The sequence below is a fragment of the Herpailurus yagouaroundi genome, unplaced genomic scaffold (assembly GCF_014898765.1).
Source record: "Herpailurus yagouaroundi ecotype Mexico unplaced genomic scaffold, PumYag 191, whole genome shotgun sequence".
Lineage (NCBI taxonomy): Eukaryota > Metazoa > Chordata > Mammalia > Carnivora > Felidae > Herpailurus > Herpailurus yagouaroundi.
Window position 1 is genome coordinate 3,351,512 of NW_024412422.1, and position 26,827 is coordinate 3,378,338.

Genomic DNA, 26,827 nt, shown 5'->3' on the forward strand with positions numbered 1-26,827 from the left:
ATCTTACAGATGAGGAACCTGACTCGTTTGCAAGACCTGTCCTCTTTCACGTCTGCAAGTCTTTTTATTTATTTTTTTTAAATTTTAACGTTTATTTATTTTTGACAGAGACAGACAGAGCATGAGTGGGGGAGAGGCAGAGAGAGAGGGAGACACAGAATCCGAAACAGGCTCCAGGCTCTGAGCTGTCGGCACAGAGCCTGATATGGGGCTCAAACTCACGAACTGGGAGATCATGACCTGAGCCAGAGTCGGACACTCAACTGACTGAGCCACCTCACGTCTGCAAGCCTTAAACACTCTACGACAGACTGGACAGATGGAAAAGCAGCCAGTACCCAGGATAGTTGCTATTAATGGAATACTTTCCTGTGCCAGGCTCGTGGGTTACTATCTACCAACGACTTTGGGTAAACCAGGCTCTGCTCCAAGAACTGAATGTTCATTTAATCCTCACAGCGACCCCGTAACGTAGGGATGACTGGTTGAGGAAACTGAGGCATGGCAACATCTGTTCACCTGAAGAACAGAGGTTATCTTATCAGCAAAATGGGTTTATTCGGGAATAGCCGAGAATTGCAAAACAGTAAAACCAGGGGCAAGGGCAACAAACAAAGGAAAGGAACGTTTTATGGAGAAAGAGGAAGTTAGTCGGGTTGTTTTGCATGAAAGGCCCTTAAACAAAGCAAGAGTTCGGGACTGACAGTTTCTCACTAGCTGAGTTGCTGGGGTAGTTGATTTCTTACAGGGGATGTAATGTACATCTCTCCCTCTTGGGGCCTGTAGTTGATGATAATTTCCTGAATTCTGTTGGGAGTCTGTAATTGACAATTCTTCTTAAAATTGATATTTGAGTGATACTCTCCCCCGCCCCCCCCCCCCCAGACTCCTTTCTGGCCTCCTGACTCCCTTTTAGTGAGGTTCCCTTTTAATTAATTTTTACATGTTAAATGACCTGTCCAGTGCTACACAGCTTCTTAGTGACAGGGATGGGGCTCTTTTGAGTCAGAGGCTGTGCTCTTACCCCTTACCCTCTGTCTTACCCACAGAGTCTGTGCCCTAGAAAAGGACTTTTGTTCTCTCCTGGAGGGCAACAACAGTTTGGACCAAAAAGCCAGGTCTCAATGCCACTCAGCTCTTCCTGAACCTTTGAAAGCCGGGGCGTCAGCAAGGTGGTGGAATGTCCTTCCCTCTTCCTTGGTTCTGAGGACACGTACCTTTTCAGTTCCCCTCACCCTCCTTGGGCCAGCCTTTGCATGAATCAAAGCTTTCAGACGGGAAGGAAAACTACAGATGGGCCAGGAGCCCAGCCTCTGGGGTCCTGCTTGCCAGGCCCGGCTGTTCGAACAGCCCTCCTCACGTCTGACCACTGTTCTGACACCAGAGCTGAGAAATTTTATTTAAGGGTCTCTGAAGGCCCTGGCAGACCCACCCCGAATTCCCTGAATTCCCTGCTGCCTGGGGTGGAAAGAATTTCCAACCAAACTTGGCGAGCCAGGAAGGACTGTGGTCTGGCCGCTCCCTCTGAAAGGTGCTATGCGGCCCTGGCAGCCCAAAGCATCTTTTGCCTCTCTTCGTTCCTTGCTAAGAATAACCAGGCCACCTCCACACCCTCCACTCAGGCTCAGCCTTTTCTGAGATCTCCCTTTGCTGGGTGTAAAGCATCTTCGGCAGCAGAGAAAGTAGACGGTGAGCCTCCAAGAGCTGGGATTTGAGCCCAGGACGCATGGTTCCAAAGTTCATTCTCTCCCCACCTATGGGCAGGGCTTTTCCGGAGATCAGAGATGTTCTCCACTGGGACTGCATTCATGGTGCGGGGAGGAGACCCTCAGACCCTCTGTGGCTGCTGCTGTCAATGTCTGGCCCATACTCCCGTGCACTGATCATTCTCTTAGAGGGCAGTAGCTTCTTGTGCGAGCCTGGGTCTCAGCCGTAAGAGCTGGGGAATTGGCAAATGAGACTAAGTGCGTAAACGCACCGGGTGCTTGTCCTGGGGGAGGACAACTCTGGGCACATTATACCCTGTCTGCCGCAGAGTCCCCTAGTGGGGCTGCCCACGGCCCTTACCAGCTTATTAACACAGGCTGTGCTGGTTTCCTTCCCTCCCCGGCTCCCAACCCTCTCCTACTCCTGTTCCCAAGGATCTGCTTCTTCTCTCAGTGTCTCTTATGGGGACATTCAACCTAGGAGGCCCCCTGAGACTCCTAAAGGGGAAGCCTAAGGGGTCTCTTTTTTAAGGAGCCAGGCTCTTAGTTGTCCAGGCTCATTGAAGGCGGCGGGATGGAGTAGGCAAGCACACCTGTGGCAGCCCCCAACCCCCCCCCCCCCAAGGGACGCATCTTCAGTCCCTGGCCTTGGAATCCATTGCTTGGGTTTCTTTTGGCTGCATCTGCTTTGTCTTCTGAGAAACTGTGCCAAGCAGAAGGTTTTTGACCCGAAATCTATACTGAGTGTTGACCGTGTGCTGGGCACCATGCTGGGGTCTGGCAACCCACAGGAGCCGTGTTCTCCGCCTCTGCCCACTGGCAGCCGGGAGACAGCATCTGGACCCTATCTCTCCTCTCCAGGTTAACCTCGGTCCCAGGCACCAGCAGCAGAGGATCCTGGGGCAGGTGGTGGACGCTGACCTACCAGCTGCCTACGGTGGGAACCCAGGGCCCCGGGAGAGCCACAAGAACCACCCCCCCGGCCCCCCCCCCCAACAAATTAAAGAGATTGTTTGCATAAGCCTCATCTAAGGCTGGCTCTTGCAATGTTTTTAAATCACCTTGGGCTTCCGGAGGTTGAGTGCCTGTTCATTTCATCAAGCGATGACTCCAGGACAAGACAAAGCCCATTTCCACGGCTAATACGACAGAGCATTTGGAGAGCACTGAATCCATCAGGAACCCGAGTGGTTTCCCACTGGCATCAGCTGAAAGGCAGATGAAGATACGACTCAGGGCACAGGGTGGAGGCCCTGGGATCAGCACAAGGATTCCCAGACCCACCGCTAGGTCAGCGCCCCCCCCCCCCCCCGTCAGGCCCGCTATTAAGTGGTTAAGGGCCCAGGCCCTGGAGTCGGGTTACCTGGGTCCAGAAAACTGGCCCAAGTCCCAGCTCTGCCACTTGCCATCTGACGATGGGCAAGCAATTTTATCCTTCCAAGCCCATTTAGTCATCCCTCAAATGGATTAATAATTGTTATTTCCACCGGTCAGTCTCCCCCCCAGACATTCATGCCTCTCAGTCACCTTTTCCAAGTCTTTGTTCAGACCCCTTCCGAGAGACCCTCCCTCCTCGCCTGGTTAGAAACCACAACACTACCCTCGTCCCTCTTCATCTCCTTTCCTGGCTCCGATTTATTTTTTCATGACATTGATTACTGACTATATTGTATCGTGGGATTATATATATTTTATTTGTTTTCTATCTCGCCCCGGGTGGATTTTCAGCCCCAGGAAGGCAGGGGTTTGGTCTCTTTTGTTCACTGCTCTATTCCCAGCATCTAGAACAATGCTGGATTGAAGTAGATGCTTGGTAACTATTTGGTGGGATAATTTCTCATTTAAACCAACGTCAGCAGTGCCTGCTGCATAGCAGTTCATTGTTATCAATCAGGTATTGGCCACAAAGCAGGAAAGTGCCACACAGTTCCTACCTTGACTTTATTAATTCACCTGAAAATGTTCTCTAAAAAATTGTCTCTACACCATGTGCCACGCAGTGCCCTAGGCTCTGCTGATGCAGGGATGGACAAAAGGAGTCATAGATCAGCAGAAATGTGATAGTACTCCCCTCGGAGATTGTTGTGAGGACCGAATAAGCTAATGCACGGAAAAGGCTTTGCATAATCCAGGAACAGAATGTATTAGTCAGCTTTTGCTATGATAAAGCCGTGTGACAAACATCCCCCCAAATCTCAGTGGGCTCCAACAGAGTTACTTTTCACTTATATATATCTGAAGGGTACAGGTCAGAAATGGGTCTGCCCCATGTGTCTTCTCTGTTGGGCCCCAAGGTGAAGGAGAAGCTCCTATCTGGAAATGCTGTTCTCTTAGGGAGAGCAAGAACTGGCAGAAACTTGCCATTCCTGAGGCCACTGCCTAGAACTAGCACACCATCACTTCTGCCCACATTCCTTTGGCCAAATCAATCCACATCGCCAAGCCCCACATCCATGGGCCGAGGAAATGCACTCTCCTCATTGACCAGGGAGGGGAGAGTGAATATTTGTTGGATAACAGTACAAAACACCCTGTTTAATAAAATTTCTTTGCTATTGTAAGGGAGAAAAAAAAAATGCCTCTTCCACAAAATCATACAGGCAGTAGTCAACAGTTACGTGTTATCCCAAGGACAGCCACCTAGATGGTGCCAGAATTGGAAGCTGGAAACCCATTGGTGTTTTTTTATGAATCAGAGAGAGCACCAGTTTGAAATCAACGCAGACCCAGTACGCAAATCTCAGCCCCGGCAATTAACAGCCCAGCCTCTGTGTGTCCCTTTACCCCTGCAGGAGTCATCTACAAAATGAGGTTCCCAGATGGCTCTGGGAGTTGCCGTAAGGATCAGAGGGCTAACACGTGGGCAGACCCTTTGTGAGCCATGTACACCTGCAGTTGTTGACTATTATTCGGGGCCATGAAAGTGATGGTGCCTCATGGCTGGTGAAGCCTCAGTGGGCATCCAGCTGAGGCTCAAGCCATCCCTGGTGGAAATCTGCACAAAGGTGCCCTTGAAGGTGACACCCCAATATTTCTCTTGCAGCTCCTTCTCCTGCATTGATCCAGAGTTCCAGTCTTAGCAAATAAGCCACGGGCAAAACAAATATTTATTGGGCACTTCAGTGGGACAGGGACTCTGCTGGGGGCTGACAATACAGCAAAGGAGGCGGTAACAACACCTGCTGTCATGAAGTTCATATTTGGCGCAGGATGTCAGGTAAGTAATTCTAAGTGTGGGAGCATTGGGGGGGGGGGGAGTTGTGCAGGAGACAACGGATGAGGATGATAGAGCTAAGTTAGAGGGGATGCCTTACCAAAGAAGCAGCCCCTGTAACACACGGCGACCCCAGCTGTGCTGGAGGAGGCCACGTTCTAGGGGCCCTGCTGTGTTATAATGGGCAAGGTTGGCGAGCTCTGAGAACCCCAATGGAGGCACCTGCTCCAGCCTCAAGAGTCAAAGGCAACTTCCTGAGGACATGGCTCATGGCCATGGTGGTTGACCCATCAGGGATGACTGGATGTGTCAAAGTCAATGATAGCGATACAATCCTATTCCTGCCAGCGATTGGCTCGGAGAAGGACACATGACCCAGTCCTGGCCAAGGAGACTTGAGGGAAATCTGCCTGGAGGCTGCACGGAGGGGCCTCCTTGACTCTCAAAATGAGACACAAGGTTAAAAAGAAATAACCCTCTGATTTCTCTGGACGTGGCTGGGTCTGGATGCAAAGCCAGGTCTACAGCCGCTCTCCTGCAACCCGCTGTGAGGGCAGCTGACAGAGCAAAGACATGGCAGGGATGGGGGACCCTCGAGAACACCACAGAACAGCTGTCTCAACCACACTGGGACTCTCCTTCCTCCCTCACCTCTGGAGTTCCATTCATGTGGGACATCAACTGTGCTTCGGGGCTGTGCCTATTTGAAAAAGGGACTTTTTATGACTTGTATCTAAGAGTCCATAAGAGTGAGACAGAGCTGGGTCTTGAAGGTCGCATAAGAGTTTTTTGGGTAGAAAAGAAAGGAAGGTCAACCCCAGGGAGAGAGAATGGCTTGGGCAAAGGTATGGATGGTTTTGGAGAAACATCAAAAGGGGGAACCGGGGGGCTAGGTCATGGGGTGGGGGGCCTTCCGGGCCGCCTGGGGAACCTGGCCTTGCCCTGGGAACAGCTTCTCTGTGGATTAGTCGGTGCCCTTAGGAGACAGTACAAGGCAAACTCTGGAGTCAGAGAGAGCTAAGTTCCAATCCTGGCCTCTGACGACAGACAGTTAAGACAAACCCGTACCAAGCCTGAGTTCCCTCCCCCGTCGGATGAGATGGGTCGTTGTGATCATTAAATACCGATACAAATAGAGACAGGGAGCATCACCTGCACAGTCCTTGGCGATGTGGTTATGTGATCGTTCTTCCTACAATTCTATTATTCTTACATCATTATATCACACATACACCGTTATCGGTTAGCTATTGCCGCCTAACGAACTACTCCAAAGCTCCTGGCTTAAAACCATAAACGATTATTTTGCTCACTGTCTGCAGGTCAGCCGGAGGTTCTTCTGGCCCCAGCTGGGCTCACTGATGGGTCCGAGGACAGTCGGTGTCGGTGGCTCCGCTGGCTGGGCTGGGTTGAGCTTTCTTACATACTTGGGGGTCACCCGGGGGTCTCCCATCCTCTAGAAATCTAGCTCAGGCTGGTCCTCACGGTGGTCGGTCAAGATTCCAAACCAGAGGGTGGGAAGTATCCCAGTCCTCGTGACCCCCGTGCTGGGAGCCACCATATCCACTTCTGCCACATGCTGGAGGTCAAAACAAGTGCCAGGGCTAGCCCAGGTTCAAGGGCTTTTAAGGAAACAGATTCCACTTCTTAATGGCAGCCGCTGCAAAGTCACATCGGAAAAGGAGAGGATACGGGGAAGGGTAGAGAATTGAGGTCAGGAGTTATGAATGCCTCTCTCAGGTTTGTACGCTGGGTTAAGAGTCCCCAGCCAGCAAACATCCAGAAAAGGCCTTGGCACTCTCTGGAGGTGTCCCCAGCCTCTTCCTCAGCTGTATTTGCATATTTTGATTGGTTCCCCTACTTATCATCTGTCCCGGCAGGAAGAGCCTTTCTCGTCTCCAGCCCCTGGAGAATGATTAAAATCCCGCACCATCCTCCCGACCTTAACATGAGATTCCTGGAGGCGGAAACCTGACTTGCCCTAATTTCCCATAATTAATTCGTCAAGACACCTGGTGTGGCTGCTGCTCCCCTCGGGGACTCTCTGGCTTTCCCCCAAGCCGGCCAGTGAGTCCCTGCTCTGCTCATCTCATGAGGGGGAAGGGAGATTCTGTTTCTGGAAGATCTACCCAGAGCCCAACCCCCAAGCGGGTGTTGTTATACGTGTGAAGTCACTGCCTCTCTCTCGATGGCCCTGACACTCAGTAGGATTCCCATGTTACAGATGAGCCGACTGAGGCTCAGAGAGGTGGTCGCTTGGTAAGGACATGAAGCTGGGAAGTATCAGACCTCGGGTTAATGGTTCCCTGGTTGCTTAGGGAGCCATACCTGGGCGGATGGCAAAGAAATTGTGGCTTGAAGGCAGTGTAGGCTCCTTCCTCTGGGAAAGGCAGGTGTCCTGGGGCATGTCTTTCCTTTCATTGGATATACCCGCCCCCCCCCCACTGTTACCCAAAATTAGCACCAGGCAAGGAGGTCCTATTAAAATACAAATGTAGTTGACCTTCAACAACAGGGGTTTGAACTGTGTGGGCTCAGGTATACATGGATTTTTTTTTTTGAGTTTTATTTATTTATTTTGAGAGAGACAGGTTGAGGGGGGAGGGGCAGAGAGAGAGAGAGGGAGAGAGAGAGAATCCCAAGCGGGCCCTGCACTGCCTGCACAGAGCCCGATGCAGGCTCGAACTCATGAAACCACAGGACCATGACCTGAGCTGAAACCAAGAGTTGGACGTTTAACCGACTGAGCCACCCCGGTGCCCCTACATGGATTGTGTTTCAATAAATACAGTATGGTTCTGTAAATGTGTTTTCTCTGCCTTATGATCTTCTTAATACCATTTTCTTTTCTCTAACTTACATTATTGTAAGAATACAGTATATAATCCATATAATATACAACATATGTGCTGTGTGGCCAGTAAGACTTTTGGACAAGAGTAAGCTATTAGTATTTAAATTTTGGGGGAGTAGGAGCGCCTGGGTGGCCCAGTCAGTTAAGTGTCCAACTTCAGCTCAGGTCATGAGCTCATAGTTCGGGAGTTTAAACCCCACATCGGGCTCTGTGCTGACAGCTCGGAGCCTGGAGCCTGCTTTGGATTCTGTGTCTCCTCTCTCTCTCTCTCTCTGCCCCTCCCCTGCTCGTGCTCTGTCTCTGTCTCTCAAAAATGAATACACAGAAAAAAAATTATAGATAAAAAAATAAATAAATTTGGGGGGAGTCAAAAGTTATATGTGGAATTTAGACCGTGCACGGTGCCCCGACCCCTGCATTATTCAAGCGTCACCTGCCCTGTGGATCTACAGTTAGTTAAAAACACGGGTTCCTGGACTCCCTTCAGACCTTTCAAAATGGACTCTTTAGGAATGAGGTGTGGGAATCTGCGTTTTGGTATTCTCCTTTCAAGACCATTCCGAAGTCCTAGCCACTGACCACACTCTTCACAGGAGAGCACTCACGCTATTGTTAAGTGCAAAGGGTACGCGTGTAAAGCATGAGCCTGTATTTGACAAAGAGAAGAGATCTCAGATAGGCACAGAAGGACCGTCTGGAAGAACATGTGAACAGAGGAAAGTCTCCACTCAGGGTGGAGTTACGGAGCTGGATCTCTATCTATATTGCTGGATCACCGTGCACTGAGCATGTGTTCCCCGGTCATCAGAAAAGGCAGCAAGGATCTTTTAATGCAAATATCCTTGGAAGAGAAAGAGGGTATTAGCAGCTGGAAGGCAACATTGAAAAGAGATTTCTGGCGGCCGCAGCTGGCTGACAACAAAGGCTTGTGGGAAAACGGCTCTGGGATAGGCAAGCTAAGGGGGCCATAGGGGAGGTGTGGCAATCCCAGCAGCCAGAGGTGCCAGGATCCAGGTCTTTCCGTTTCCACAACCTGCAGTCTTGATCTCTGTGCCGGACCATTGTGGCAGATTGCAACGGTGGCCTCAATTCTTATCCCTCCCCCTGCCCACGTCCTTGCCCACGTGACCACGGTGCTTCCTCTCTCTTTCTCGGCTCAACCGTGTGACTTGCTTCGGCCAATGGCATTTTAGCACACACACGTTGGGATAACTCCAGAATCCTGTACCCGCACCAAAGCTTGTAAGTAATAAAAATAATTTACCGAACCACATACCAGGAATTCTACTCGTGCTTTAATCCTCACAAGACAGTGCAGTGGGGGAATCATTATTATAGGATTGGGGAAAAAAAAAAAAAAGGACAAGTGATCGTTCTAGAAAAGAGCCGTAACGCAGGTAAAAGATAAAACCCATACCATATTAGGGTAATGTCCACACTATAGTAAAGCGCTCTCACAAACTAACCAGTGACAAATGATCCAAAAGAAAAATGAACAAAGGATGGGACTTCATGGAAGAAATCTGCGTGGCCAACAAATAAATACAGGCAAACATGCTTAAATTCTCTACAAGTTAGGGAAATGCAAGTTCAAGTGACGATGAAACACCATTTTGTACCCATTGAACTGGCAAACATTTTGAAGAGCTATAACACCTCCTGCTGGCAGAGATGAGGGGAAAGAGACTCCCAGGAATGGCTGGTAGATGATTAGAAACTGGCTCAGGAAATTATTTGCTTCCCCAAGTTAACGAAGGTAGATAATGTCAGAGTCATCCTTCAAATCGGGTGGGTTGAACTCCAAAGTTCACACTGTCAACCACTGAATAAATGGAAGGAATTTAGTAATCTAATCTGGAGTATTTCAGGCTGCCTTTTTCTTCTTCTTTTTTGAAATTAAAGCAACAGAAGCCTCTCTTCAAAGAGCATCTTCCAGAAAACCCAGTCCCATGAAAGAAATAACAAAAGAACCGTGGGGTTGAAGCGGGGTGGGGGGGGGCGCCCCATTCCTGGCACTGGGCCTCTTCCTCGTTACGGAGCCAGTGAATCTCTAGAGCTCCATGGAGCAGGGTTTGAAAACAATTGGTCAAGCCAAACCCCATCATTCTACAGACGGACGCAAGTAAATGGGCCAGAGAGGGCAGGGATGGCTTGACGTCACACAGCTCATCATGGCAGAGCTGGGACTAGGACCTGGGTCTTCCTGCCATTAGAACAGCACTCCTTTTGCGGTGTGATTCTCAAAGTTCGTAATAATCCTGCCATAAGCGTCCTCATAGTTATCATTCGTTTGAGCACCTTCCAAGTGCCCCGCAATGTGCATTCATCATGTCCAGTCCTCAGAACCACAAGGTAACGGACTCGGAGGTGGTGGGACATATCCAGTGTCACAGCGCTAAGGAGTCGCAGAGGCAGGATTCGAACCCAGGTCTAATCTGAATGTGAAATGGGAGCGCTTTCCACTGGACCAAATGATCCTAGGTCATGCGGCCGTTTGCTGTGGACGGTACGGGGGATGGGAGAGGGGTTGTATCCCGGCACTAGCAAAGCATGTGTGGCCCTACCCCCCCCCCCCACCTGTCATGTTCTGCTCTTCCTTTCTTTTTTAAATTTTTAAAATGCTTTGTTTATTTTTGAGAGAGAGAACATGAGCGGGGGGAGGGGGGTCACAGAGAGAGGGGGACAGAAGATCAGAAGCAGGCTATGCACTCGGAGCAGCAAGCCCCATGTGGGGCTCCAACTCAAGAACTGCGAGATCATGACCTGGACCGAAGTCCGACGCTCAACTTGACTGAAGCACCCAGGCACCCCCGTGTTCTGCTCTTCTGATAGGATCTTCACCATTCTCTCTGGGCATGAGCTCCCTACCCCCTCAGCATCCAGCACGGCCCATACTGGATGCTTAACATCTGTTATGCGCATTCTCAGAGGCCAGCTATAAGGTCACCTATGCAGACAGACGGCTGGAGGCAGAGAGTCCTGGGTTCACAACCTAATTCCGGTGTTTCCCAGCTGACAACTTAACCCACTTCTCCACGCCTGCTCCTTTATAGATAAATCAAGTTTCTACAATAATATTGCAGCATTAAGTAGGAAGCCTTGGGATGCGGATAACAGAAACCCCCACCTATCCTGGAGGAAACCTCTTACCCCGCAGAGTGGGAAGTCCAAGGATAGAGTGGCCTTTGCACTTAAAGACTTGGCAGCTCGGGGCGCCTGCGTGGCTCAGTCGGTTGGGCGGCCGACTTCGGCTCAGGTCATGGTCTCGCGGTTCGTGAGTTAGAGCCCCGCGTCGGGCTCTGTGCTGACGGCTCGGAGCCTGGAGTCTGGAGCCTGCTTCGGATTCTGTGTCTCCCTCTCTCTCTGCTCCTCCCCTGCTCATGCTCTGTCTCTCTGTGTCCTTCAAAAATAAATAAGAACATTAAAAAAAAAAAAAAAGACTTAGCAACTCAATGATATCAGGGAGGATATAGTCCCCATCTCTCCATTCTGCCATTGCCAGAGCGAGTTTCATCTCTTACCTTGCGGCACGTGGCAAGATGGCTGTCAAAAGTGCGGCTGTCACACCTGCACATACTGCAAACGCTGGGAGCAGCGCCCCCCCCCCCCCACTTCCTCCAGCTCCTTCTTAGTCGTGAGGGAAAGTTTCTCAAAGGCCACGGACAGATTTCTCCCTCACTTCTCATTGGCCAGAACTGGGTCACATGCTAACCCCTCAACCAATTATCCGCAAGAGAATCGTACGGCCGGGATTAGCTTGAACCAATCATCTGCCGCGCGGGGGCTGATGGGAAGCCAACCACCTACCCTAAAAAAGATACGTGGAAGGAGGATCTACCGCGCCAAACGGCCAGCACAGTGGACCTTCTGCTTCCTTCAGCTTTGAACCCCCAGCTCAGGACCCTGAAGACACTCAGCAATTAGTGAGTGGGTGAGTAAGTGAAGAATCTTTCCTCCCCCTACTCTCTGCTTTGCCCAAGTCAGTCATCTCTCGATGACCTCAATGCCCAAACGAAGCCACAAAAGGTGATGTGGCTGGAACAAATTGGGAAATAACTGGAACTCCCTGGGAAGCTCTACTGAAGGAATGAGTGGATCTGGGCCAGGCCTGCTGTTGTCCGTGTCCAAAAATACTCCTCAACTCATCACCAGGCTCCCCTGGGTGAGGGTGGACACCACAGGACTGACCTGTCGATTTTGTCACTGGTGGTGTTGCTGCTTCTGTTGTTTTAAATGAACTGTTCCTGGTATTGAGATGATTTTGGAAGCCTTGTTTATCAATATGGCTAAGAACAGCCATTGGTGCCCAGAGTAAATAGCCACCCTGGTTTTAGCAGCGGAACAACCAAGAATTTCAGCCAGAGGAAACTGAACGGGCAATGTCGGGCCCTGAGTATTGGAATTTGGGCGGTCATTATCCAACACGGGGGCCGTCTCCTTATTTTCCCTCCTGCTGGACCCGCGGTGGGGGTGTGAGGGTGGCTGTCTTCACATTCCAGCAGCAAATTAATCTTGGTCCGGAAATTCAGCTAGGGACTACTTCGTCAGAACCCCACTGATACAAAACATACAGTGTCCTATGGACAGTCCCCAATCTCTGAGATGCTCTGTGATTGGAGACAGCCTTCTGTGCGAAATACGGAAGGCAATGTTGGGTAGGTGGTGGAATCATATGGCCAGCAGCCACGCTAGGAATCCTGGCAGCTGTGGGAGTGACACAATTCTTCCGCCTTTCTCCACCTGTGCTATTGGGCTGGGCCGTGTGACTTGCTTTGGCCGATGGGATATTTTGAGATAACTGTGGGCCAGTTCTGAGCGCAAGCCTTAGGCGGGGCCTGAGTTTTCACTCGCCTCTCTTGAAATTTCTGTTCCCCGCCTTCAGAGGAGCATGTCTTAGGTGAGCACCGGTCCCAGGATAAAAGACAAGGGAGATGGTTAAACCCAACCCGCAGAGCCATCCCCAACGGATCCAGGAAACTGTGAGAGGAAACAAAAAATAAATGCTTTTCTAAATCACACAGACTGTTGGCATGATGGCAGCAAATGCCGACTGATACAGAAATCTGATCGCTAATCATAGTAAAAATAATAACCGATCATAAATATTGGGCCTTTACTATATGGCAGGCTGTACTTGTCATAACAACCCCATGACACAGGAATGGCCTCCATTTTATATACGAGAAAACCGAGGCTCTGAGAAAGTAGGGAACTTGCCCAAGGTCACACACCAGAAACCTACGGACGGTGGATGGGGGACGGTGATGGCCCCATCTCCGGGCTCTCCCCATCTCCTCACCCAACCCAAGCAAATGATCAATGATGGAAGGGTAGTTCTTTCAGGGCACAAGACCCCTGTCATGCCATCTGAGCACAGGTAGGAAAGGAGGAGACTTTTCTGGAAAGCCCCTCTCCAGACACCCAATGGAGTCAACCTCAAACTTGAAACTCTTTGGAAGCCTGGTGGTCCCAGGTGCATGAGTCATTGTCACCTGGGTGGTGGTTGTTGCCTGCTGCCATGTGAGCGTCCCGCAAGGACAGACAAATGCAAGCTTGCTCCCTGTTGCGAGGGCTGACATTTGATTCTTGGAAGCATTTCTTGAGTACCAACTACCTACCAGATGGAAAAGGATGGCAAAACCTGAGGCTCTTTCTAGATAAGAGAAGGAAAACACATTTTCAAAGACCCCAGCATCACATCCCAACCTCTCCTCTTCCGGTCTCGAACAAGTCCTATTGTCGTTTGTGACCACCCTCTGCTCCCTTCTGCCCCTCACTCACCCTAGACTCAGGTGCCTGGCAATTATTTCAATCCAAGCCTTTGCTTAACTTGTCCCTGGGGTGTTCTTCTCTCTCTTCTATCTCAATGATCACATTTCTGTTCGTCATGAAAGACCTAATTCGAAGTTCACCTTCTCAGATGCTTCTTCCTCCTGTGAGCTCTTGACTGCTCATCTCGCCAGCTGATCTAGATGGAGGCCTGCCTTTCCCATAAGTACACGGGTTTCCCAAGGATGGAGACCGTCCCTTGCTTGTCATGTATCACGCTGCATCCCAGCACGCAGCACGATGCCAGGCACTGGGTAGACAATCTGGAAACGGTGCTTTATTGCTGTAGAACACTCTGCAGTGTATGAACTGCCAGACAGCTCAAGGGTCGTGTCTCAGACCCCGTGACTGTGACTATGGGCAGTTACTCACCTCTCGGAGCACCTGCTTGATGCTATTGTTGGAGGATTCCAGGAGATCATCCCCTGAAAGCAACTAGCAGAATGCCTGGCTCATAGTTGGCCCTCCAAAAATGCCATCTACTCACAGGACTGGTGTTATCATTTATCACGTTAGATTCTGGGGTAATAAACGTTGACAACTCTGCATTGTAGGAGTCAGAAAACTTTTTCTCTAACCGCCTGAAAGTCAATATTTTAGGCTTTGTGGACCATATGGTGTCTGTCCCACTACTCATCTGTGCTTTTGTAGCATTGAAAGCAGCCACAGACCATGTGTAAATGAATGTGCGTGGCTGAGTGCCAATAAAACTTTATTTACATAAACTGGCAGCGGGCCGGATTTGGACCAAGGGCTATAGTTCGCTGACCTTGGCTGCAGGAAATTAGAGGAAACCAGAGATGGAATGTCCACTGTGCCTATTCAAGGTTGCAGTTCTCTAACTTGGATCTCGGGCTGCTAGCATCGATTACGGAGTCACCACCGAGGAAGACGTCTGCAGAGGGGAAGGGAGGGGAGGAGACATTCCGACGTGCCAAGCAGAGGAAGAAGTCATAATACATCGAAGCATGGGCTTTGGATTCCGACAGACATCACACAGAACCCAGCTCCATCATGGGCTGTGTGTGACTTTGGGCAAGGGACCCCTCTCCACTCAAGCCTCAATTTCCTCATTTATAAAATGGACATAATAACAACTTCTGTTTCACAGGCTTTGGGAGGGTAAATCCCATCAAGCGCTTAGCTACCATGCCACAATTCGTAGAAGCGTCTTCAAAATGCCAAAGGGAGTATTACCTAGACCCTGGGCAGCGGGAAGAAAAAAAAAATCGAAATGGAAAATGCTGACCTTCTATTAGCTTCTAATACATGGAATTTCTCAGCAAGACCTTGTAAACTGCTTAACTTTCGGTGAGTCTGACATTTGGGGGATGATCAACTCAGGTGTTTCTCATAGCCAAGAAGCTTTTTTTAAGAGGACACCAAGGCTCTCAGCGCGGCAATTCCACACCTCTAATCTCACTCCCTACAGGTGCAGGCAGAGGATGGGGTCACAGCACCTCTGGGGCTCCAAGGCCCACCCTTCACCAGGCACTGGCCTCCCCCCGCCCCCCCCCCCAGGGTGGTGGGAAATGCATGGGGAGAGGCCCCCTGGGTGGGTATTGTTCGCTTGCCCATCTGGAGGGAAATTCACAGAAAAACACGGATTAACACTGGCAAGCAAGAGGATTAAAAAAGACTTCAGAGGGTAAAGAGAAATGAATGCTGATCTATTGGATACTTACTTCTGCACCCGGAACACCAGGTTTTCTCCTGATTCCAATAAGCTCTTTAAAAAATTCATGAGGTTTTTTTGTTTCTCTGCTTATTTATTCGAGTCCCCAGGATAAACTCATGAAAAGCAGCTTCTCGTCGCAGGCATCCTGGGGGAAGGTATAATTTGTATAGTTCAGGCTAATAAATTACACAATGTCAACATGTTCTGTCACTAATGTCCCACGGCAATCCCAGTCCCTATTAATGAGGGGTGGCCAGAGTAGGTGAGCATTCTCTGGCTTCCTCTTCGTTTACTTTGTTTCCTTCCCTTCCATTCCTGAGGGGCTTCCTGGTGCCAGGCACGGGGGACATAGAGATAAAAAGGCTATGGAAGGTCACGGCCAGGTGGGAAAGAGGACGCTTCAATGGAGAGCGCACTGAGGGCAGTATGCCAGGTGCAGGAATAGAGGCCGAGAGGCATCCTCAGGCAGCATTCATGAGGCACCTGCTGTATACTCCGAGCTGCCCTGGGGATGAGGGCAGGCAGGAAGCAGCTCCTGGACGAACTACCACCCCATGCCAATCATCTACCTCGTGCCTCCCAGGCCCCCACTTAACTTGGACCCACGAGCCCCACACACGGCAGACCAGAAAAAACGAATACTTTCACCTGTAAGGATACAAAACCTCGAAACTACCTAGTGTTCCACAACAGGGAGCCCGTTATGCAAATGAGAGTACTTGGTGGCACATCACGCAGCCATTCACAAGGAAGAAGGTTGTGTAGCTACGTGGAAGAAACGCTTAGAAAATAACCCCGAGAATGGAAGGTGAATGATCCATATTTTATCAGATGAGATGATGAAAAAAACAAAACAAAACAAAACAAACTCACCAGGATCCTGCTGTCCAAGAGAGCAGGACCTGGAGGGAAAGGGGGAGATGGGAAGCGAGAGAGAAGGAAGGAAGAAAATGAGAGAAAGAGAAAGAAGGAATGGCCAAGAAAAAGGTAAAAGGAAAGGAAAGAGAAGGCTGACTGGGCCTCTAACTCACATCCGTTCGAGAAGACACCTTGGCCAGGACCCAGCTAGGATGCTCCGCCTGCACAGTTAACTCCTTTAAAAAGCTGTTGTCCTTGGGGCGCCTGGGTGGCGCAGTGGGTTAAGCGTCCGACTTCAGCCAGGTCACGATCTCGCGGTCCGTGAGTTCGAGCCCCGCGTCGGGCTCTGGGCTGATGGCTTGGAGCCTGGAGCCTGTTTCCGATTCTGTGTCTCCCTCTCTCTCTGCCCCTCCCCTGTTCATGCTCTGTCTCTCTCTGTCCCAAAAATAAATAAACGTGAAAAAAAAAAAAAAAAAGCTGTTGTCCTTGGGGCGCAGGAGTGGCTCTGTCGGTTGAGCGTCCGATTCTCGATTTCCGCTCAGGTCATGTTCTCACGGTTTGTGGGATGGATCCCTACATCAGGCTCTGCGCAGACGGCACAGAGCCTGCTTGGGATTCTCTCTCTCCCTTTCTCTCTGCCCCTCCCCTGCGGCGCGCTCTCTCTCTAAATAAATAAATTAAAAAAAAAAAATCTGTTGTCCTTGATGGACTCGGAGCCAGAGCTTCCGGAAACCGCAGCCTGCGGACTCCCTGGGGCTGTCCTGGGCCTGAGGCAGGCTCATGCCAAGGAGCCCAGGGCGGAGGAATGGGGTCGGCCCCCTGGCCACTCTGTGGCCAGTCTCAGGCTGTCAAAATCCAAAGCGCACCTGGATTCACCTCTTAAGGCATTGGCAAAACCCGGGGATTTTACTGCAGGTATAGCGGAGGCCAGAGGATGGAGATTACAGAGCCCATCTGTGAGCAAAGCTTCCTAAAACTCCCCTTCCGGTGTTTCTGTCTTCACCGGATTTGCATGATTTTTGGGCAGCTGCCACAACTCTCTTTTGTCCCCTCTGCCAGCTTTGTCCACTCAGGCTGGTTTCTCTCTGCACCTTGCTTCTCCAAACCCCCAACTGGCGATAAGGACCAAGCCCTGGCTGGTAACCACGCCCACCCTATCCTGCTTCTCCAGCCTGCCCCCCCCCCCGCCAATTTCTTCCCCAAGGGTCCCAAGTTCCTCAAGCTTTTTTTTCCGTCTAGCATCATATGGGAATATGGTGAGTGACATCCTCTTTGGTGAACAGGATGGGCTCTAAATTCTGACTTAATCTTTGCAGGCTGGGTGACCTCAGGCAAGTGACAAGTCTGTTTTTGCCTCCAGACCTGTTTTTCCATCTGTACAACAAGGATAGTATAAGCACCCGCCCATTAAGATTGCTGTGAGTATTCAGAGTCGATGCATGCAAAATTCTGGTATGTGGAGAGTGTGCAGTAACCATCAGTACTATGATTTATCCACTGGAAAATTCCGTGAGGTCAGTAGGGCAAGGGCTACGGTTCTCATTTTCTAATGAACAAACCAAGGACCAGAGCACTGAGCTGACTTGCCCCAGGCCGCACAGCACAGTCAGCTGAGCCAGAGGTCAAACCTGGTTCTTGAGCCCAGAACCTTCAGATTTCAGTCCAGCTCCTTGAGGTCGAGCCCTGGGGAAGGCAGGGGCCAGTGAGTGGGGGCCCCCACATCTTGGGCGTTGGTTAAGCATTCTTGAGAGGAGATAGTGCTTCCTGGCTCCAGTATTCAGAGCCTTGACATTAAATTATGATAATGTATGACATGGGATTGTGCTGCCTGCTAGCACTGACAATCGCATTTCTTCCAGGCACAACTCCAGAGAGCCCATTTTGCTGTTCTCAGCAGAGTCTGGAGTGTCCTACCCCAGCCCCCCTGCTTGGGACGGGAAGTTTGGTGCCCTCACGAGCCATTTCTCATGGCAGCCACTCGAGGATCTCCTTGTTTTAAGATTTTATTTTTAAGTAATCTCTACACCCAACGTGGGGCTCAAACCCACAACCCTGAGATTAAGAGTCGCATGCTCCACCGACTGAGCCAGCCAGGCGCCCCGAGGATATCCTATATCATTTCTAGTTTAGCTGCATGGTGCCCCTCTTTGGCATACTGGCATCCCTACACGAAAGCGCAGAATTCAAAGCTCACCACTGGACGCCCAACTAGCTGTCAGGATTCCCTCCCCTCCCCCTGCCATCATCACTCATGGTACTTCACAGTATAGCGTGGTGGTCAGAAAATTCTGGAGTCAGACAGCTGTGGGTTCAAAGCTTAGGTGAGACACTGAGTCTGAATTTGGGGAAATGACTTAGTCTCTCTGGGTCTCCATTTCTTCATCTGTTTAATGGATATTTGAATAATGGAAAGGGGACAAATAATACTTCATAGGGCTGCAGGAATTCAGTAAGATTGTATCAGTTAGCTATGGCTACAATGCCACATAACAAATAACCCTACAACGTGACAATCGGCAATCCACAGAAGAAATAGAAGTAGCCACCACATACATGAAAATGCTTCACAGCAACAGTAAACAAAGAAAGTTAACTAAAGAAAACCCAAGATATCATTCTTCACCTGCACCTAATTGGTAATTTTTTTAAAGACAGACTGAACTTTTTTAGAAAAGTTTTACACTGACAGAAAATTTGGGAAGAGAGTACAGAGACTTCCCACATATCCCTGCTCAGTTTTGCCTATTAGTATCATCTTACCTCAATACGGTACATTTGTTACAGCTGATGAGCTGACACTGATGCCTAATTATTAACCAGACTTCATATTTTATTCACATTTTCCTTACTTTTCACTTAACTTCCCTTCCGGCATCCAGAATCCCATCCACGATGGCACCTTTCATATAGTTGCCACGTCTCCTTAGGTTTCACAGACTTGCCTCATTTTGGATGACCCTGACACTTTTCGGGAGTACTGGTTAGGTATTTTGTAGAATGTCTCTATTAGTACCAAAAAAAAATTTTTTTTTTCTTAAGTTCTCATTCGTTTATTTAAGTAATGTCTACACCCAACGTGGGGCTCGAACTCACGAGATCAAGAGTCGCACGTTCTTCCAACTGGGCCAGCTAGGCGCCCTTGTCTGATTTTTTTTCCTTAACGAATTGACTGGGGTTATGGGTTTTGGGGAGGAAGACTGGAGAGAGAAAATTTTCATCACATCATATCAAGGATACATAGCATTAACATGACACATGACCCCTGATGTGGCCCTTGATCCCATCTGGCTGAGGTAGTGTCTGTCAGATTTCTCCACTGTCAAGGTGCTCATTTGTCCCCTTTCCATCCCGTACACTTTGGAGGGAAGTTAACGTGCACAGCCCACACTTGGCCCACACTTGGCCCACACTTGAGAAGTGAAGAGTTATGTTCCCCCTTGTTGAGGGCAGAGTATCTACATAAATTATTTGGAATTCTTCCGCATGGGATACTTGTGTCTCTTTCCCATTTAAGTTATTCAATCATGGACTCATGGCTATTTGTTTTACATGTTGAGTTATAATCCAGTAATTATCTGGTTCACATTGTCCCAGCTTGGGCCCCTGGGAGGTTCTCAGTTGGTTCCTTTGTTCCTTTGACATACCCCAATTTCTTTTTCGTTTTTAGTTTGAAGCACATTCTTACAGTATGGCAGGATAAGGTGCTCCTGGCTCACCTTGCATATTTACCGTCCTGGTCATTGAATCAGCCATTTCTCCTACAATCCCTGGTTCCTTTTATGGGAGAATGGGGTTTTAAACCAAGACCCAGGCGTTAGATGTTTGTGTTGCTACTAGGGTGTCATTGCTTCTGGGCCCTCTCAGTGAAGAGCAGGAACTGTCTGTCAGCACGCTGACCTACATATACACAAGTGTATATAAATATTTCTGTGTGTAACAATATGTATGGGGTACATGGGTGGTTCAGTCGGTCGAGTGTCCAACTTTCGATTTTGGCTCAGGTCATGCTCCCATGGGATCAAGCCCTGAGTCAGCCACCGCCCTGAGCATGGAGCCTGCTTAAAATTCTCTCTCTCTCTCTCTCTCTCTCTCTCTCTCTCTCTCCCTCTGTCCCTCTCCCCTGTTCATACTCGCTCTCTCTAAAATAAAAAAGAAACACACACAAAAACCCCAGCATGTACATATATTAAGCTATACATGAGTTCATACTGATGTCCCCAGCTCTAATCCATTACCACACGAATCATCTAGCCTCCTACCCTTGTTCATTTTATACTTCAACAATGAGAAGCCTGGCTCCCACCATGCACCATCCATTCACGTAATTCTTCAATTCCGGTATCCTTTAGTCTCTCAGACTCTGCACGTTTCCAAAGTTACTTAGGTCAGCACCTTTTCTTCCTACCCCCTTTAGTTTGGCCGTTTCACACATTTGTGGATTCTTTATCACAGGCATCACAGCAAGCAGGAGCTGGTGCTGACCTTCATGAGGACGTAGGGCAAGTTCAAGGCAACACCAGCCAGAATATCAAGTGACACTAAGGCATTTGGTATAGAAATTAGCTGCAGGGCCTTACATAAACTTCTCTCTCATGGTAGAGAATTTGCTAGGCATGATTTACTCCTTCCTCACAATTATCCATGCCCTGGGGATCAAAGGTGTTTCAGACATGGATCTAGCCAAGTTCAGGAAGGCATGGAAGGCACAGGCATAGCTCACCTTAATACCAGGCAGACAATGAAACACAACAGGAGAGTGAAGTTCAGAAAACAAAGCCTTCACTTCCAGCAGGGCTTAGAGCCCCTGGGAAGATCTGGGAACTTTGGGCAAGATGACGTCCAGGAAGCTGAACGAGAAGAACCTTCTCTGTGAGCAAACCATGGGGATGGAGAAAACTAAGAGTCTTGTGAATGGAGTCTAGTTTTCTGACATCATGTTTTAAAGATCTTTGTTTTTTGTTTTTTTTTTTTAATTTTTTTAACGTTTTATTTATTTTTGAGACAGGGAGAGACAGAGCATGAACGGGGGAGGGTCAGAGAGAGAGGGAGACACAGAATCCGAAACAGGCTCCAGGCTCTGAGCTGTCAGCACAGAGCCCGACGCAGAGCTCGAACTCGCGGACAGTGAGATCATGACCTGAGCCGAAGTCGGACGCTTAACCGACTGAGCCACCCAGGCACCCCAAGATCTTTGTTTTTTTAAGTTTACTTATTTTTGAGAGAGTGACAGAATGGGCAGAGGAGGGACAGAGAGAGAGGGGGACAGAGGATCCGAAGCAGGCTCTGTGCTGACAGCAGAGAGCCCAAGGCAGGGCTCAAACTCACAAACCGTGAGCTCTTGACCTGAGCTGAAGTCGGAAGCTTAACCGACTCAGCCACCCAGGCCCCCCTCTGACATCATTTCATTCCACGTTTCAAAACAGAAATAGCCTTATCATTTCTATGCCTAGGAAAGGATGTCAGGATGTCAGGCTCATAAAAAAAAAAAAAAATAGCTGTATATATTCCACTGCGGGGCAGAAGTATATTTTACAAAATCTGTCTCATTGGTCAGACATTTGTGTGACTTACAAGCTTTCACTCACAAGCTTTCAAGTGACCCTATAATACAAATATTTGCACTTGTCCAATTTTTGCCTTAGGATAAATCCCTAGTAGTGAATAGTTGGACCAAAGAGTCTGGACATTCTAAATTCTCAGTATCTACTGCAAAATTTCCCTACAGGGACCAATTTATACACTAAGGCATGAGAGTGGCCATGTGTCCACAATTGTATTGTTGACAATAACTTCCTGTTATCATTCTTAATCTGCTTGCTACGTGGGACGCTGCCGCAGAACCTCATGAGCCACATGGTATCGCCTTGTCTGTCACCATTCACCTTCTGCCTTCCTCCCCCGACTGAGCTCTGGGGGCTTGAAAGCTTCCCCAATCCCCCACATACCACACCTGGAAATGTCTCTGGACTCTGTCCTTCCGGGTGACAACGTGAAAACAGACGGCTCATCAGCTCAGCCTGAAAGCAGTCTGTTCACGGTCTCCTTCAGGTCAGGTACTGAAAGCCTGGGCTGGAGGCAAGGAGGCCTGTGCTGTGATGGAGGGAAGGCCTGGCCTTTAAGAAGAATATTTCATTCACGCCCCCAGTGCGTGCCGGCATTTCTGCAGCTACGTCTGTGTGTTCCCTTCGTGCAGATCACTTAGGGCCTCAGACGGAGCTCTGCTGTGAGCATCCCCGTCACCCTGGGCACACACATCCTAGCCACTTGGAACCGATGTTTCCATAACTGGGGGTGGCAGGATGGTGGGAAGCCCTGGGATCTTGAGAGAAGGGGCTTAGGGGTGGTTTGAACAAAGAACACACGTATCATTTCTCATTCCAAGCCTCCCTACGCGTTGAGAAAACAGGCTCAGTAAGGAGGAAAAGGGAAGCCCAGAAAAGGGGAGACATCTGCCTGGGGCTGCACAGCAAATCACCCTGCCTAAACCCTTAAGAGCCTGAGTCCTCTCATCAGACCTGTCTTCCTCCCCGACGGCAAACTCCTCGTTCTAAATCTCAGCACTCAGTGAGACTCATGCAGAGGCCTGTTTATGCTGTTGCATTACCAAGCTTTTAAAAGTCCAGATGGTTCCAGTTGTAGGGATCTACAGGCCGTAAAACTGTCATGCTCACAACGCAGCGTCTCTCAAGGTAATGATGTAATCTGTTTGCAGAAAAAGGCCCCTGGTCCAAGCTGTCATGAAGGCTGTCACTGCACGAGCCTCTGCCAGGGTAGCGGGGAGTGGGGTGGGGGGGGGGGGTGGGGGGGTGGGCTCATAATGGGGCAGTGTGGAGTAACCCTCCTCTAGGTCGGCATTCTCCAGCACACAGGGGCCCAATGTGCTTGGGGAGAGCAGCGATCAGATCTGTGTGCCTAGTTCACGTCCTCGATCTCCTCCCTGCGCAGACCCGCAAGGCAACATCCGTGGGCCCTCTCCCAGCTCCCCTGCACGCAATTTACGCCACCTGGAGCGCCCTCCCCTACATTCGCCTTCAAATCCAGCTTAGGACTTGGGCACAAGCCCCGCCTCTGAGTGTCTGACCCAGGCCAAGCCACTTCACCTGTCTGAGATTGTCTTTCCTCTTCTGTAAGTTGGTGTCAGGAATAGATCCAGCTCCGCAGTGCTGTTACAAAGATTGAGCAAAATAATCCTCACGGGCTGCAGCGAGGGCATGCTGGCTGTAACAAAACCCCGTTCAGATTAGTTGGAGCTAAACTGAGGAGGGTGAGGGTCTACTCAAAATGGGTAGAAGCCCAGAGTGCCTGGGTGGCTCAGCCGGTTAAGTGTCCGACTTGGGCTCAGGTCACGATCTCACAGTTCGTGGGTTTGAGCCCCAGGTCAGGCTCTGTGCTGACAGCTCAGGGCCTGGAGCCTGCTTCGGATTCTGTGTCTCCCTCTCTCTCTGCCCCTGCCCTGCTCACACTCTGTCTCAGTCTCTCAAAAAGTGAATAAACGTTAAAAAAAAAACTTTTTTTTTTAAATGGGTATAAGCCCAATCTTAAATTTCGGGTGTAAAAAAGTGACATCACGTTAACATGCCAGTTGATGGCTCAAGGCCCCTGCACACAAGGACAGCCACCTCTTCCTGTTAAAAATCCCACCCACTCTGACCATTCCTGGGTGGTTCATGGATCCACCTGCAGGGAGGGGCTTCCACAGCAGAGAATGACTCACCTGGTGTCCCAGAGGACCACCTCACCCCCCTGGGGACCAAGCTGAGTCCCCGGATCAGTGCTCAGCCTCAGCCTTTTCAGTCACATTCTGCTTCCCAGGAACCTGGAGTGAGCTCGGTGAGGTCAGGAACCGTGTTTGTCTTATTTGTCACTGTGTGCCCAGCATCCAGAACAAGGACTTGGCACACAGCATCCATTATATGTTGAAGGGATGAATGGGGGGGGGGGGGCGGGGTGGTGTGGGTGGATGCATGGGTGAATGAACAGATGAATGGATTGATGGATATATGGATGAATGACTGGATGGCCATATGGATTCATGAACGGATGGATGGGTGGAAGGATGGCAGGAAAGAAAGAAGGAAGGAGGAAAGGAAGAAAAGGAAAGATGAATGGATGGATGGACAGACAACTCAAGATGTGAAATGTCAGCCCCCAAGTCATGCTTCAGAAAATTTTATAAGTAAACACCTTTGGTAATTTAGCATTTTGGAACAGCTGGACATATATCTTTTTTAAATAGAAAAAGTAAATCGGGGGAGCCTGGCTGGCTCGGTGAGTTAAGCGTCTGACTCTTGATTTCAGCTCAGGTCATGATCTCACGATTCAGGGGTTCAAGCCTATGTGGGACGCTACGTGGGATTCTCTCTCCCTCTCGCTCTGCCCTTCCCCGACCCCACTGCGCACATTCTTTCTCTCAAAATAAATAAATAAGCTTTAAAAAAAAATTTTAAGAAGGAAATCAACATCTTTAAAATCATAGCCTAGGAACTTGCTGATTCTGCAGGAATTTGCCTTCTCGCTGTGTTATGTAATGATCATAGTTATGCATGTAAATATATTTCTAAAACACGGTCTCTAATTACACGGATGTGATCTGTGTTGATGATTCTGGGAGAGGTTAAAAGTCACCAGAAAGGGAACAATAGCAAACGCTTACGGAGTGTCCACTAAGCATCACGTTGTTTTATTAAAATGCTACCCTGTCGGGGTGCCTGGGTGGCTCAGTCGGTGGGGTTAACTGTCTGACTTTTGATCTCGGCTCAGGTCATGATCTCACAGGTTCATGAGTTTGAGCCCCACATCAGGCTACACACTGTCAGTGCGGAGTCTGCTTGGGATTCTCATTCTCTCTCTCTCTCTCTCTCTCTCTCTCTCTCTCTCCCCCCTCCCCCACTCCTGCTCTCAATCTCTCTCAGAATAAACTTAAAAGAAATTTTTTTTAATGCTACCCTGTCAGATTATCTCAGTTCTGCACCGAGAATAATTTCATGCCCGGTTTTCAGGTGAGGGGACTCAGATGCCATGAGGTTTCATGTCCCGTGGGAGGCCACACAGCTGGTACATGGCAGGGCTGGCTTTGAATTCAGCTTTGCTCAGTCCCCCACGGCCTGCCTGGGAAGAGGGCCTTCTGGAGGAGCAGGGACGGGGTGACCATTGTTTTAGGACTGTGCTTACCTGTGCTGGCTCGCTAATCTCACAGCAATCCTGTAAGGAAGGAACTGTTATTAGCCTCACCTGGCAGGTGAGGAAACTGAGTTTCAGAGCTGAACACCACTTCTGAGGTTGTTGATTTAATCCGCATGAAAGCTTTTCAAGGTCAACCGGATCTCGGGGCAACATGGCCCTAGAGAAGGCAGACAATGGGCTCCAGGGCCTCCTGGGCTCGCTCTGTGCCCTAAATTCCTTCATTACACTCTCCTTGGAGTCACGGTGTTTTGACTCTGGTTAAAATGCAAATCGTACCTGGAGGGATAACACAGAAAGCCATTATCGGCCTGGAATAAAGCCAGGCCACATTCGCGTCCAAATTCCATTTTCAATACCTTTGGGTTTCTTTCTAATAACTTGAGAATGTTTTTCTGCAAGTAATTCATGTTCATTGTAGAAATTTAGGAAACGTAGAGAGGCAAAAAAAAAAAAAAGAATAAAGAAAAAAAATTTGCTTGAAATCTTTCTGAGGCAGCCATGTCTTTCCATTTCATCTAGTGGCCGTGCTCAAATTTAAAACCATACATGTCTCACTCCCCACCCAGCTAATTAGCGGCTGACGCCATCCCCAGGCTGGGGGTGGGGGTGGGGGTGGGGGTGGGGGTGGGGTGAGGGGAGGAGCATGTGACCCAGAAATGGCCAATTAGAGCATCCCAGCCCTGGCCACAGTGATTGGTTCATGGAAGGGAGCACAACCAATCCCAGCCGATTAGAGCTCTGCCCAGAACTTCCCCTGGAATCAGAGAGAAAGAGGCTTTTTTTCTTCTTCTTCTTTTTTTTTCTTTTTACTTGTCCTAAGTTGCAGAGAGGTTGGGAGCAGGCAGTGGCCAGTCTTGCCTCAGTGTGTGGAGAGTTTGCCTGAGAATGAAGCCAACTCCACAGAAGAAAGGAGAGCTGAGACAGGGAGAGAGAGATTTCTGACATTGTCTGAGCACCTGGATCCAACTACACCTGAAGCCAGTATTTTAATAGAGTTTTCAGTTATTAAATTGAGCCATATGCAATTCCAACAGTTGGCAACTTTTGACCCCCTCCCCCCAAAGACAGTTTCATATCATTCAGCTTAATACACGAGACAACAAATCCCTTTCCCTACTTAACTGAGTTTAAATTGCGTTTGAGTCTCGCAACTGAAAGACTCCTGTTCAATATACCCATCATCCAAAGAAAATCAACAGTCACATTTTGCTCTATCTCTTCCCATACTTCTCTGTGTGCCTGTATTTGTGTATGTTTGCATACTAGATCATAGCATAGTGTAACGCAGTATAATAACTTTGTGACATTTTAATTTAACTTACTATCTGTGTAATTCGTTGTTCCATATCTGCCTTCTCCTAGGCACTGAAAGTTCAATACCTGCCTTCCCTTGTGGAGAACACAGCGGCAGGACCATACTAGGTGCTCAATAAACATTTGTTGCCCGTATCAATACAGGTATATACTGGGGTGCCTGGCTGGTTTAGTCGGTAGACCGTGCGACT

At 49.3% G+C, this 26,827-nt stretch overlaps 3 long non-coding RNA genes across 3 annotated transcripts; 1 reads left to right on the forward strand and 2 right to left on the reverse strand.

The window, feature by feature from the left end:
• Positions 1 to 240: 240 nt before the first annotated feature.
• Positions 241 to 11,073, reverse strand: LOC121010207 (uncharacterized). Its single transcript, XR_005781043.1, has 4 exons — positions 10,925 to 11,073; positions 6,234 to 6,580; positions 2,768 to 2,914; positions 241 to 1,939 (listed from the first exon to the last, which is right to left on the reverse strand). It is a non-coding gene; the product is annotated as an uncharacterized LOC121010207 (long non-coding RNA).
• Positions 11,074 to 11,129: 56 nt separating this feature from the next.
• Positions 11,130 to 16,188, reverse strand: LOC121010209 (uncharacterized). Its single transcript, XR_005781045.1, has 4 exons — positions 16,155 to 16,188; positions 15,289 to 15,426; positions 11,296 to 12,751; positions 11,130 to 11,174 (listed from the first exon to the last, which is right to left on the reverse strand). It is a non-coding gene; the product is annotated as an uncharacterized LOC121010209 (long non-coding RNA).
• Positions 11,589 to 26,771, forward strand: LOC121010208 (uncharacterized). Its single transcript, XR_005781044.1, has 3 exons — positions 11,589 to 11,705; positions 17,456 to 17,557; positions 26,685 to 26,771. It is a non-coding gene; the product is annotated as an uncharacterized LOC121010208 (long non-coding RNA).
• The last annotated feature ends 56 nt before the right edge of the window (positions 26,772 to 26,827 follow it).